The sequence below is a fragment of the Ylistrum balloti genome, unplaced genomic scaffold (genome assembly GCF_031769215.1).
Source record: "Ylistrum balloti isolate Yb309-2 unplaced genomic scaffold, AGI_CSIRO_Ybal_v1 Utg369710, whole genome shotgun sequence".
NCBI classification, from domain to species: domain Eukaryota; kingdom Metazoa; phylum Mollusca; class Bivalvia; order Pectinida; family Pectinidae; genus Ylistrum; species Ylistrum balloti.
Genome location: NW_026781936.1, coordinates 599,563 through 612,904, shown reverse-complemented (window position 1 = coordinate 612,904; position 13,342 = coordinate 599,563).

The window sequence follows — 13,342 nt, the reverse complement described above, 5'->3', positions numbered from 1 at the left end:
CTTTAAATTAGGAAATATCCTTTTTCTGTTTATGTTGGGAAAAGTATCTTGAACGTCTTGACATTTTCCAACAATGACATTACAATATATCGTATTTCTTTAATTGTGTTTAACAAAAAACAAATCAATTAAGAATTAACAAAAAAACAAAACAAAAGTAAAAAAAGCAAATACGGTATTCCATGATCCAGAAAATGTCCTCAATGTCGCTTTCCCATGTAGAAATATTATATGATTTTCCATTCGTAAGAGATTAACTAAAGATATGTTTCTTTGTTTCAGAAAGCCTCTGGCAAGGCAAAATAGGAAATGTAAGATTCTGTTTCTCATATAACTTTGATAAGTTTACAACGTTTCGTAAAAATAACATTTTTAAATAGATTGATACAAAATGAGATTTGCTTTTTCTTTCTCTCTTTCTTTCCTTCTTTCTTTCTTTACAATGATGACTTCTCAATGAATGTGACGTCATGAAGGTATGACCTCAAAAAACCTTCATCCATTTACAACACCACCAATTCTGAACAATTAATGACATTCTCAATCAGAGTGCATCTACTTGATCGGACATGTGTAAAAATATAGTTGGAATACACAGGTCATAACAAAAACATATGAAATTGTGTGATGACGCATCCGAAAGGATATAATGTGATTTAATATAACAAAAGAATAGTATTAATTGATATAAATTAGAAGGCGAATTTACACCAATATAGTAGTATATATGTATAGCTATCTATTCTAATTACAACAGAATGAAAACCACATTTATCTAAATACAGCTCTTTACATGAAATTTAAATAATATATCCCGAATGTTGATAACTGATTCGTGATTGGGTGAACGTTGGTAGCTCAAAACCTGAATATTCCATAAAGACGGACACTACATTTTGGAAAGGCTCTTGGAATCACAATCTGCAATGTGTTACAGTTACTAGAATTAAGATGATCTGACTGTCTGGAGGCTTTAAAGTGAGCAGGAAGTATATTATCATAATTTGCTTATTCAAAGAGGTAACTAACCATTCGTCCGATACACAAAAAGTAACAATGCTTCAAAATATGATAATTAAACAAATTAACAGCTATCTCAGAACAGATAAATGGACAGAAATGTTTCAAGTAGTATTTGCTGGTAGTCGAGTCTGTGACGTCAGCAGCGACTGTGATTTCCCTTGACACAGATTGGGAAAAAGAGTCTTCACAAAGTTCACGATCACCAACTGTTAGGTCATTTCATAATTTCGTACAATACATTTTGCTGTAGACAGAAATCTGTAATAACCCTTCTTGGGGTCATAGAGTTCTTTATCTCAACGTTCACTGAAAAGAGGAAGTCAATATTTGACCCCCGACAAATCATTCTTACGAAAACATTACTTTAAATGACTGTCACGAATGGATAAACTTGGTAAGTTAGAACGCTGACGACAGCGGTAACATTAGACTTGGAATGCAAACGTCTGTGTGAGTAGAAGGTTTCAATGTACATCGACATGTGGCAATGATGGATGCCTGTGATGAAGGCTACGAGCTCGATAAAAGCGTCTGATGGATCCTGACATGCGACAGAAAGCATGTCCGTACATTTTTTCAAAGATAAACATACCCACATATAATGGTCTCAAACCTTTAAGGTCATTGAACATTTATTTTTTAAAGACAATCAGTTCAAAAATACAAGGATTCCCTTTTTAATGAATAAATATCTTTTCGGATATTGTGAAAACCTGCGTGTCTCGAAAATCAAAATTTAAAATCTAAATGTCGAGACAAAGTTGCAGGTTATATAACATAATTTAAATATTCCGAAAATTGAAATTTGCTGTCATGATCTGTCAGAAGCAAAAACAAAACAAAATCGTTTTAATGTTTCATTACACAATATCTTGACGAAAGAAATGATTGTAAAATATTAAAATTTGCAGAAAGTAATTTTCACTCACAGTAAGCAACTGTTCATGTCATTTTCAAAACACATCTGTCGTTCTTGATAGCCAGGTGCTTCAAGTTACGTTGAAATATTAACATATACTCTCGTTAATATTAATGCGATCTGAGTCTGAAACACACTTTTACCTTTATAAACACCCCCTCCTGCGCAAAACATACAAAATAAAAAAAAAAATTAAAAGTTGAATTGGATTCGAGATATTTCGGAAAAGTGTTTGTTTGTTTATTTGTTTACACAATGTTTGTTGATTTCAAAATCGTATTCATGTATATACATTATTTCAATATGATGAATCAATGTTAAATTAACTATTGGTATCACAAAATAAAAACAGTAGACAAAGATAAACATGTAATATACATCAAACCCTGCTTATAAATTGTTAAGAAATTAGTTTTATAGCTTTAAAAACAAAGTTGTCCTTATTTCTTTTGAAAGTTGAATAGAAGCCTTGCTATATCGTAGTCCTTAATGAGCCCCGCGTACCTGGTCCTTGGTGTATCGTTAACTGACGAGCAATGACACAGGTCTTCGTGTGAACACCTCGTTTGCTCCTCTTGTGGAATTAAAAACTCCACATAACTCAATAACATTGTTTACACGCCGTAGACATATTGCTGAAAGTCATATTGTCCTTCATTGTGTGTGAAAATTAACACCAACAGCGATTCGCCAAACCCCGAACGAAACGCAGCAGCGAAACATATACCCTACTAATGAATTATTGGCGCCAGCGGATTTCTCTAAATCTGGTTTTTGCTTCCTGTTATTGGTTTCGAGTTTTCATGACGATAGTTCCAAAGGGACAATGAAAATTTCACTCTTGATTATTGAATATAACACTTATCTATTTTGCATGGAAAAGATCCTGGATGATCTGAAGCCGCGATTGATATCTCCCGCCATGTGGTAGGTTTGTAGCGTAATCAAGAAATTATACCGGTGTGTGTTTTGTGATAACGGTTGTCCGCTATAACGAGTTACGGAGATTTACACTTCGCCTGAGGAGACGCGAAATAAACACTGTTTATTTCTGTCTAATTCTCACATATGATTAGTGATGTGTTCGTCAAAATCAAATATAGAATGACCGATACTTGAACTTGAGTAAACAAAACCTTAACTGCTTTACATAGAAAATAAACATCATTGATAAAACTAAATAGTAACTTTGTATGGTAGTGTATACAGGTGAATGCATGGAATTTAAACTGCTGTTTGTTGTTGAACGAACTATATCTGATTCTGATTCTTGTTTTTCTCAGTCTTTGCTAAAGAGAATATCATTTTTTATTCTTACATTTTCTGTAGAAATCAACGCAATTATTCCGGAATAAATGCATACATTTGGCATGTGTTGTTTTTGGTATTCAATTTATTCTGCATCCTGTTGGTCAATTCTAAATGATTGTACAAAAGACACACAAATGAATAGCACAAGATACAGATTAGACATGCAAATGAATAAAACTGAACAAATCAGCCGTTTCTGCTTTAAGGACTCGTTAGTGATATTAATGCTAAATATCTAAACTTTGAGACCTTCGATGCTTATTTCTGTGAAATTCTTTGGTTCCGTAGTTTTAAGCAACACCTTTCACTTCACATAATGAACGACTCCTCAGCCTATTTAATCTCTTGGTGAATAAACAGACAATCTGTCACACCCCACACCCCCCTCCTTGTTTTACCAATAACACGGACGAGACGTCGTAACGCAGGGCATAGACATTGAAAATGGAATGTAATTCGTATATGTGTTTATTTCGGACGCATTTTCAAATGAAACTACATAGAAATAGCACTACTATATCTGTGGTCTATTATATATTCAACAACATTAATACTTTGCTGTGGGAAGAAAATAAACAACATTCTCTTTGTTTGAAAACATTTTATAGCAGGATTTATGTGGAACCGATGTTACGATGAATACTTCAGCTGCCCAAAGTTATTAACATTGGAATCCGTATTCATGCCGTATGATGAACGTTTTCGCCATGTGAGCGGATCGCTGTGTCAGAAGTGACACTGTTAATTATAGAAAAATAATTCTTGGAATAGTTAGGAATCTAAACATGCTAATAATTGGCATTCCATAAGTACAAATGATTGATGTCATCATCAATACATATATGCTGAATCAAATTAGTGAGTATTAATTATCACGTAGATCGTCCTTTCTCTGGCGTCACTCTTTCCGGCGCCCTGTAATTCGTTTCTTTTTTATGATGCTCTATCTATATCCGGATTTGGAATTTACATTTCACCTTTTTTTCTGAGTGTATTTTCTAATCACAATATCAAGCCAATGAATAAAGGGGGATAATTTTGTTAATTACATAAATTTGATAGGATCAGAATATTAAGTAAGGATAGAGAAGCACGCTGGTCGCTTAATAGAGGTATATACACAGATATCGGTAAATCATGCGATCATGGTTATCAGCAATTATGCAGAACATGAAAAGTCATAACTAAATATATATGCATACAGAACAGAGGATTTGCCCTTCTAATAACGTATTTATTTCAGATAATTACAAATCAAATGGTATTAATGAGTGCAAAGTTTTCACATTGTTACAATACTTTCAGACAATCGTATTGACGGATAGAAAAGTCTGCATTACTCTAGCGTCGCACGAGCAGAACATGGCTAATGGAGAAATACGTGGCCTTCCGGATGTATATTTAACTAGCTAGAAACCTTTGAACTGTACCGAAAATATGATGTCATTTCACAACAAAGCTAGCGGTATAATCGATCATACAAAATGATGAAGTATGCTTTTTATTTGTTTACCTTATTGCATCCATATCAAAGTTTTAAATTGATAAAAATGGATGATTATTCAATAAAAACAGAAAAATAAAGGGAAAAATATAGGTTTTGAAGACAATTGTGGCAGTAAAAGAGAGCAAATCTTACAACCAAATTGACAATTACTTTTTTATTACCAAAATGTGCATCTTTAGTTACAGTTATGCATGATATTATGTATTTATTTGTTATGTTTTATACGATAGCATGAGTGTTTTGTGTTAATTGTAGTGTGAGTATATGTACCATTCGGATTGAAGTAATTTAAATGACGTTTAACATTTTAGCGTCTGTAGCGCTAGACTGCTTTAAATACATATACCTACATGAGAGTCAACCAGACAACTACATCGTCCCATTTAACTCTCTTACTTAACCTGTCCATAGACCCATCCTGCTACACTTATCGACCAAACCTACTCACCGAAGGTGCCCGTGGAATCAACCTATCTTACCTTTCACCAAACCTACTCACCGAACGCGCCAATTAAGCCAGCCTATAACAACCACAAATTAAACCTACTAGGTGCCCATGGAATCAACCTATCATACCTTTCATCAAACCCACTCACCGAACGCGCCAATCAAACCAACCTACTACACCCACAAATTCAACCTACTCATCAAAGTTGCTCAAAGAAACAACCTATTACAGCTTTTATTATACCAACTTACCGAACCTGTCCATGAAACCAGCCCATTTCACCATATATAAAATATCCTTTCCGAACCTGCATTGCATTTGCCTTGTAAAGTCGAAACTATTTACTTGGATTAATAATTAAGTCGTATACCAGTTGCCTCCCTTCGTTCATTATTTCTTAAAATTAAGATTCATTTAGTCAAGCTACGTGATATTATCTTTGTAATCAATAAGAGGAAAGCAGAAATACAAAACTTTATACCTGATAGTAATGCACAATCCATTGTGCATTCTATATTTTTAAGGAAACGTATAAAATAAAGAAATATGCCAGGCATAATGCATCCATATTTTATGTAGTAATTTTACTGCTAGATGTCGCTCTTGTCTACCCGGCAAACGAATCTATTGACTTTACATTCTATAGGTTTGAGATCCATTTCTAAATTCCAATGTTCAATCACAGCTTAAAAGAGGCGTCGTAGATACAAATGTGTTTGACAGGCATTAACATCCCCGAAGTATCCCTTGTTTATAAGCAATACTGATATTTGAAAACTTGACATTGAATACTTAAATTGACCAAAATATCCATTACAGGTGTGGTCGATGACATTCACAAATCCGGATTATCTCGTATTACGCATCAGGCTGTAAATCAATGAGCAGACAGTAAATGTTCATGTTTTGTTCCAAAACTGTTCAGTTTTAATCCTGATTCTGTTAATAAGTCAGTGGTATATGGAGGGTTTTATTATAGTTCGGAAACATATTTATGATTTTTCATTATATTACCACAAAAATTGATAGATATTTCTTTTAAATATGGGATTCCTGGAAGCTGGATTACTGGTACGTTATTTTATAAAAGAAATCTGGCTTTCTGTACCACACTGTAAGATTGTTTTTGGTCGACAAATACAGAAAATAGCTGACTACTGTTATCTTTATTTCTGAGCACGAGATATCTCCCAAATTGGACATACACTCTTTCTGTCTCATGCCATCTCATATGTGTCATACATTTCTTTTTTATCATTGTGGCAAAATAATAAATTGAACATATTAAAGAACCGGTAGTAAAATCAGTTTTCAATTAATTAAGCTAAAAAGGGTAAAATACTATCAAAAACATAGGGAAAGTAGACTATGGAGTCACTAAGCTTGTGTGTGTATCGTCAAACAGGAAAAAAATAGTTATGTTTCAAAGAGTAAGTAATGCACATCTACTTTTGCAAAATGTTGAGTCTGCCAGAGACACAGAGTACAGTCTAATTTATCTGAGTTCGTGTATCATTCACCGTCAAAGACAATGAAAAAAGTACAACATCCTTTACCTGGTGTGACAGCGTCTAACTTGTAAACTGTTCAAGGAATGGTCACAGGAAACAAGGACATATGCTCCGTCAAACTACACTAAGTTACACTTTTACGAGGAGATTTCAATTGATTCATTTACCTAGGAAAGGAAAACCTATCATGGACTCAGGGTTACGGTCACTTTAAAAGTCCATTGCTCTCTCATAACATTCTTTTGATGGTGTGAAGATAATAAAACCAACCTAGAAGACTGTCTGGAACTTCTTACTTGAATGCCAGACAGAGGATATCGTTACAGGCTAGAGTTGGTCAGCGAAATAATAAACACTTGAAAATCACGAATAACGTTATTTCCGAATTTCTTCCGGTTCTTCTTAACACTTGACCAAAGGCTATTTCATTTGTTAGAAAGACTTTCCATGACATCGCCTGATAGCCTAGCAGTGTATGATCAAGTGTGAGATTTCTCGGGAGAAGAAGAAAAAATCACAAAAATCATATGTTATTGCTTCCTGCAATAAAAGTACAGACGCACCCAAGACTCTACATACTCGAAATTGACACGTCTAACAAAATTACTACAGAGAAAATCTTTTTTGTGCCTTTCACGCCTGAAAAATCCATCGATGTATTGAAGTCATTTTATTTTCTTCATTAGCAATTATGAGTCTTGGCCTTAGGCAAAGATATACACGTACTTATGTTCATAGCTTGCCCTTTCATAAAGTATTGCAAACTCTCCAAAGCAGACACTACACTATGTTGTCTCCTGTTTTTCTGCTAATTTCAAAATGACCTATTATTATTGATTGATCATTTATTTTATACAGTAACAAAATGATCAGGTGATTTTTTTTTTAATTTTTAATAAAGTAATATAAAAAACAGTGATAGAAATTAATACATAAATAGTTGTTAAGATAACAATGCTTGGCATGATATAATCTTTATCGGCTCAGTGCAGCGAAGCAAGCTAACTAACACCATATATGGGCATATGGGCCGCAATTAATAATAGATCTTGGCGTAATAAGCTGGACAGTATTATTATCGTAATCATCGGCGTCAATGAATGCCCTAGCTTGTTGGAATTGGTCATTATTTATTTTGTGTTTTAAATTTTATCCAATAGACTCCGACCCTCGGTTTTAACAACAGTCATCATATTCGCCAAAATCTCCCAGCGTCATGCAAGATCCATATCGAATGAACTTGTCGACATTTAGGTCCCGTTATCGCCCTTCGTCTGTAAAATTGTCAACCCTTGTGTACTTTTATTCTCAGTTGTTTATTGAAGAGGAAAATCTCTACAATAGTTCCGTTATATGTGTTCAAACCAGCCAAATATCCAACAATCTATCCATTTCACCAGGGACACAAAGACACGTGAGTTCAGCTTGATTATGTGCATTTGGTTTTTTTTTGTTTTTTTTGTTTTTGTTTTGTATTTTAACATAGAAATATATGTTTCTCATTTACAAGGTTTGTCCTATATAAGTGACCAATTGATATCATAATCGAGAGCTTTTTTAATCTTCTCTTGTATAACTTTATATAAAGTTCTTTTCTTTCTTTTTTCATAATATTTAATTCATCAGGCCTTTCACTAGAAGATATTTGGATTGACCAAAATTTACATTGTGTCGTGGATGGAGCAGAAGACGCTTAATTTACCGAAACAGCTGGTCATATTCTCCTTTTAACTTTTGCTCATATTTTGTCCTATTTTTTTAGAATATGGGTATAGATAAGGATTCTATTTAATGTTACTTTATTCTTGTACTTTTTTGTTATTTACATATTTTTCACGTACAAATACTTGTGTTGGTTATACCAATGCAAAATCTTTTTCCCTTTTTAACATTCCAATATGCGTATTTTTTCGTTTTGTTTTGTATTTTTTTTCTTTTTTTTCTACTAACCAGGTCTTTTTGCATGATCTACATGAAACATGATATCAGCGAGCCCAGACTCGCAATGGTGTCTGTAAGTAGACATTAAAATACTGACAGCGAAACCTGTTATACGAACAATTTATGTAAACAGCAAATCGCTTTCTTGTCACCAATCTGTTCTATTATATGTCTGGTAACGATGAAAAGCAATGGAGTGGTATGTCATTTCCTGTCGATTTGCCAAGTAGAATATCCTCTATGTGATTATATTTAGGAATGGTTTCTACTTGGAAAGCGTCATTCACTCTTGCTTTCTGTTGTTTTCTTAATATTGTTTGCAGAAGGAAATTAATAGATATCTAACATCTAAATTACTATGTAGTTTGCAAAAAATATAAGTTTGCCTATTGATGTTTGATCAATTTTATGTTTTTTGTTAAAACGTTGGATAAAGTTGTTATGGTTGGTGATTTGAATGTATGTTATGATTTCCTTTCCAACATTATAAGCATATTACACTTTACAAAGAACAACGACCTGAAACTACCTAAAGCGTTGATAAGCGTTCTCATGCACTGTACAAAGCACTTTACTATAATCTAGTTAATATATAATTCACATATATCTTGATTGCATGATATTGAGAGAGCGGTAGTCAAAATTAACCGCACAAAACAGCAGGTATTATGCTAATAATATCATAGGACGTGACGTTAACATTTCCATTTATAAAAAAAAAATCGATGAATAAATGTCAAACCCTCAATACGTGTCATTACTCTGTATTTATTGATCAATTTCATTAGAAAAATGACTCAGGAAAAAAAGTATTCATGTAAAGGATTTGGTATATCTCCCAATTTTAATTGCTTGAACAGCCTCCAAATACTTTCAGCTTATGGCATAACTGACAGGTCCTTACACAGCAAAACATCTTTAATAAGATGTTTTGTTTATTATATTGCTATATTAATTGTTCACTTTTTGTCTTTTGGTATAATTATTACTCACAATTATGTAAAACTCGGTTAATAGTCTCTTTGTCCATGATTTTGATAAAAAAATATGTAATCCTCAGTAAAAAGAGTGATTTCAAATAATGTTTTCCACATTAGCGTGACAAACATTATCAAATGTTGTACAAAATCAATACAGAGAAGAATCGACCGACATGACGACACATTTGTCACTGCTATGGTATCAAAGTAAGTAATGATAGAGAACAATCCTCAAACCCTTCTGAGACAAAAGATTCTGCCTGCATTTCCCATGTAGTTTTATTATCGTCTTACACTTTTCGTCTTTTCTCTTCTTTTTTCTGAGGGTATATGTGTTCTGTTTTACCGCCATCGAACGCTCTCAGTGTGTTGTTGTTGCGTTTCTTAATTGCTTTTGATAACCCCTTAAGGGTAGTATTGCCATCTTTCGATTTGACATTTTGGGTTTACTCGATGTAATAGAACTGCATACCCAAATCATTTCGTGGCGATGAATTAAAAGTAACGAAGGCAAGGGAGAAGGGAATATGTTATCCAATAGTGCCTTGACCCATTCATAGACTGAAAGAGTGTTAAACGTTAAGGTAAGGAATACTGTACTATAATTCCACATGCTTATGTTTAAAGGCAAGCTAATCACAACGAATCCCTTTTAAATGTGAACACTTAGAATTTGTTTTTGCTGTGAAGACACAGACACTTTGAGTTATCAGTGGCATGTCTGTAAGTACTTTGCCCCATAAACTTTCAGAGTAAGTATGTGGTCAGCTTCTAATCTTTTTTAATTCGGACTTCATAAAATATTAAACTTAATAAGCAATGTCTTTATTCTGAGGAATGCCATTACATTGTTAGATTATCAAGAAGTGCATTTTAAGTGCTGATGGTTGTCGTCTTAAAGATAATAAACGATTAACCTAAAAAATGTTGATATCTATGTAGTGTAGGATATATGTTTTAAATGTATCCACTTGAATATACATACATGTTTACAACTCATCATAATATCTTAATCCTAAACCGGACATTGCCACTTCAACCCTAGGGCGAAAGACCTTGAAATCGTCACAGGGTATCGAGCTGTAGTGTTAAATACACTAATGATAGGTTTAAAAATATTGTGTGGAAAGACAAGTATCACAAGAGCTACCACTTTTAGTGGTTTCTTCACGTTTTTTGATGACATGCAGTTTCCTTAAAGTTGTGTGATTGCGCTAATAGTATTCAATGGTTCTTGAGATGAGTTTCAAGTTTAATCTTTGGTAAGGGGATCACCGTTTACTTTTAGCATGGTCCATGTTTTTAAATGCATTGACAAAGTTCCTAAAAGCATTAGCAAATTTTCCAACAGTATTGTTCAATCTCTCAAATTTCATAAAAGTCAATCCTTGGTGCGGTATTATCTCCCAAGACCGATTGAGGAAAGAAAGTAGTCTTAATAATCTTTTTAAATATCATGCGGATACGGTTTTATAAACATTTACTTGATAAATTGATTGAAACAATAACCCTGTTTGTATAGTATCTTTATCATCAATACACAGGCACATACATGACACGTGCAGCTGAATTATCAGATGAAAGTAAATAGAAAGGAGATAATGTATGATACATTCATGCTTCCGGTTCCTCCTTCGAATATAAAATTTCAATTATGTTTGGCTTTATTGTTAAACCAGAAAAGACAACAATCGACATTATTTCCAGTATACATGATATAACCGGAAACATCACATTACTTACGAGATCTGATTGAAGAATATCACGACTTTCGTGCAAGATATCGACAACTGAAAGACAAACTCACTACATAGGGTTTCGAGAGACGCTGGCCAATAAAAAAATTGGAGAGGTTTTACACTCGTAATAATGAACCCATTGAGACATATTATATTTCTTTGCGCGATATGAACCTGGAACGTATTTGATGATCCTAAGTCTGTCTGTTGGTTCCTTCGATGTATACATATATTTTGTTCTCATTTAAAATGCCGATATTACATGTTTTAATTGAGAAAAAATTTCATGGAAGGTGTCGAGAATGAAGCAGAAAAAGCTTACTTTTCCGGAACACCTGGTTTTATTCTCTTTCAGAAGTATTCGTGTAAATCGTTCCTTTGTTCATATTTTGTCCTAGTTTTGTTGACATTGAGTTTGGGGTGTGTTTGTAATCACATGTCAGTATTTTCTTGTTGTGTTTGTTATTTATATATTTTACTCGAATTTATAACTTTGTCAATTGGCATATAGGATATACGAAATGACCTTTGTTTATAAGGTTAATTTTTTTTAAATATCCACATGCTTTTTTTATCTGTACGTAATTTCAGAGACAAATCCGTGTAGTATTAATGTTATTGCAGAGTTCCCTGATCGTCTATACATCTCCAGTATCATTACTATTTTAACCTTTACAGCGTGGGCGATAAAAATACGATAAAACTAGGTTTTACTTCATACGAAATCTGGTAACATGCTCCTTATTACAGGTAGATAAAAGAAAACAACGTAATGATATCAACATGCCATAAACAGCACAGACAGATGCGCTTCTTGACTTCCTGAAAAACACAAAACGCCTCTGACCAGGAGCATCGAATCGACACACCTCAGATAATTGTCACAGGTTACGTAGGCCAGTTATCTACCTACTGAGCAATTGTGACCCCGCAACACATTTCAAACTCAAGATATATGGAATAAAATTCTTATTATGAACAAAAAAACAATTAACAAAAAAACAAAACAAAAAACTCGAAAAAGTACAAGAATCTAAAAAATTGGTATTCATGAAAGGTAAAGTTTTATATCTCATCGCGACTGCACCCGTCATGATTGATTGATACCAGTAATGCAACGTTCTCAAAGTTAATACTGCACAAGAATTTTTTTTAAGTGAGATCATGATATCCGCAATAAAGTCTTAACATATTAGTTGTCGACATCTTTCTCGGAAATTTTAAAAACAAACACTTGAAAAGCTCACTTATTACGTTTTCAGTTTAAGGTCAGATGTAAATGTATTGAAACAAATTTTGAAAAGACAAAATTTTACTGAGGTTTGGAAATGTACACGTAAATAGTAACGAAAATATAAAAAGAGATATGACAAAATAAAGACTCCAAAGTGTCTAGGTCATACATAACGTGTCTGACAAAGTGGAAACAATATGAATCAACTTGAGTTTGCTACATTTAGATTTTTACCTGAAAAAAAACAGCAGCAGTCGATTCCGGATGGGCTCTAGTCTAAACTGATGAATTCGAGAAACACTTGACAGAAAAAACAACACATTTTTGTGTGAGAAATAATGGTTATTGGCAATCAAACGGCGCCTGTAATTCATAGGTCGAGAGTCAGAAAGCAAATAGGCTGTCACATTCTTGATTAATGATGTTTAAAGAACCCGATTAAAGGGAAATATAAAGAATGTATTAGTTACAGAAAAAAGTAAATAAATGCGAGGCGACAAAGTAGAAGTGCAAACAAGCAACATGAGCATGGCGAATAAGGAATGTGTAGTTGTAACTTCTTATCATAATGAATGTGTGCCATTCTGAGACAATGTGCGACCGAATTAGGAAGTATTCAAATTTTTTTTTTTCGGTCTCAAATTGGATCAGTTTGTTGTTTGTTAAGAAGTTTGGTGGTTCTGTTTACATGTAACACTTTCTACATAGATTTACATGGCAGGTGTCGTC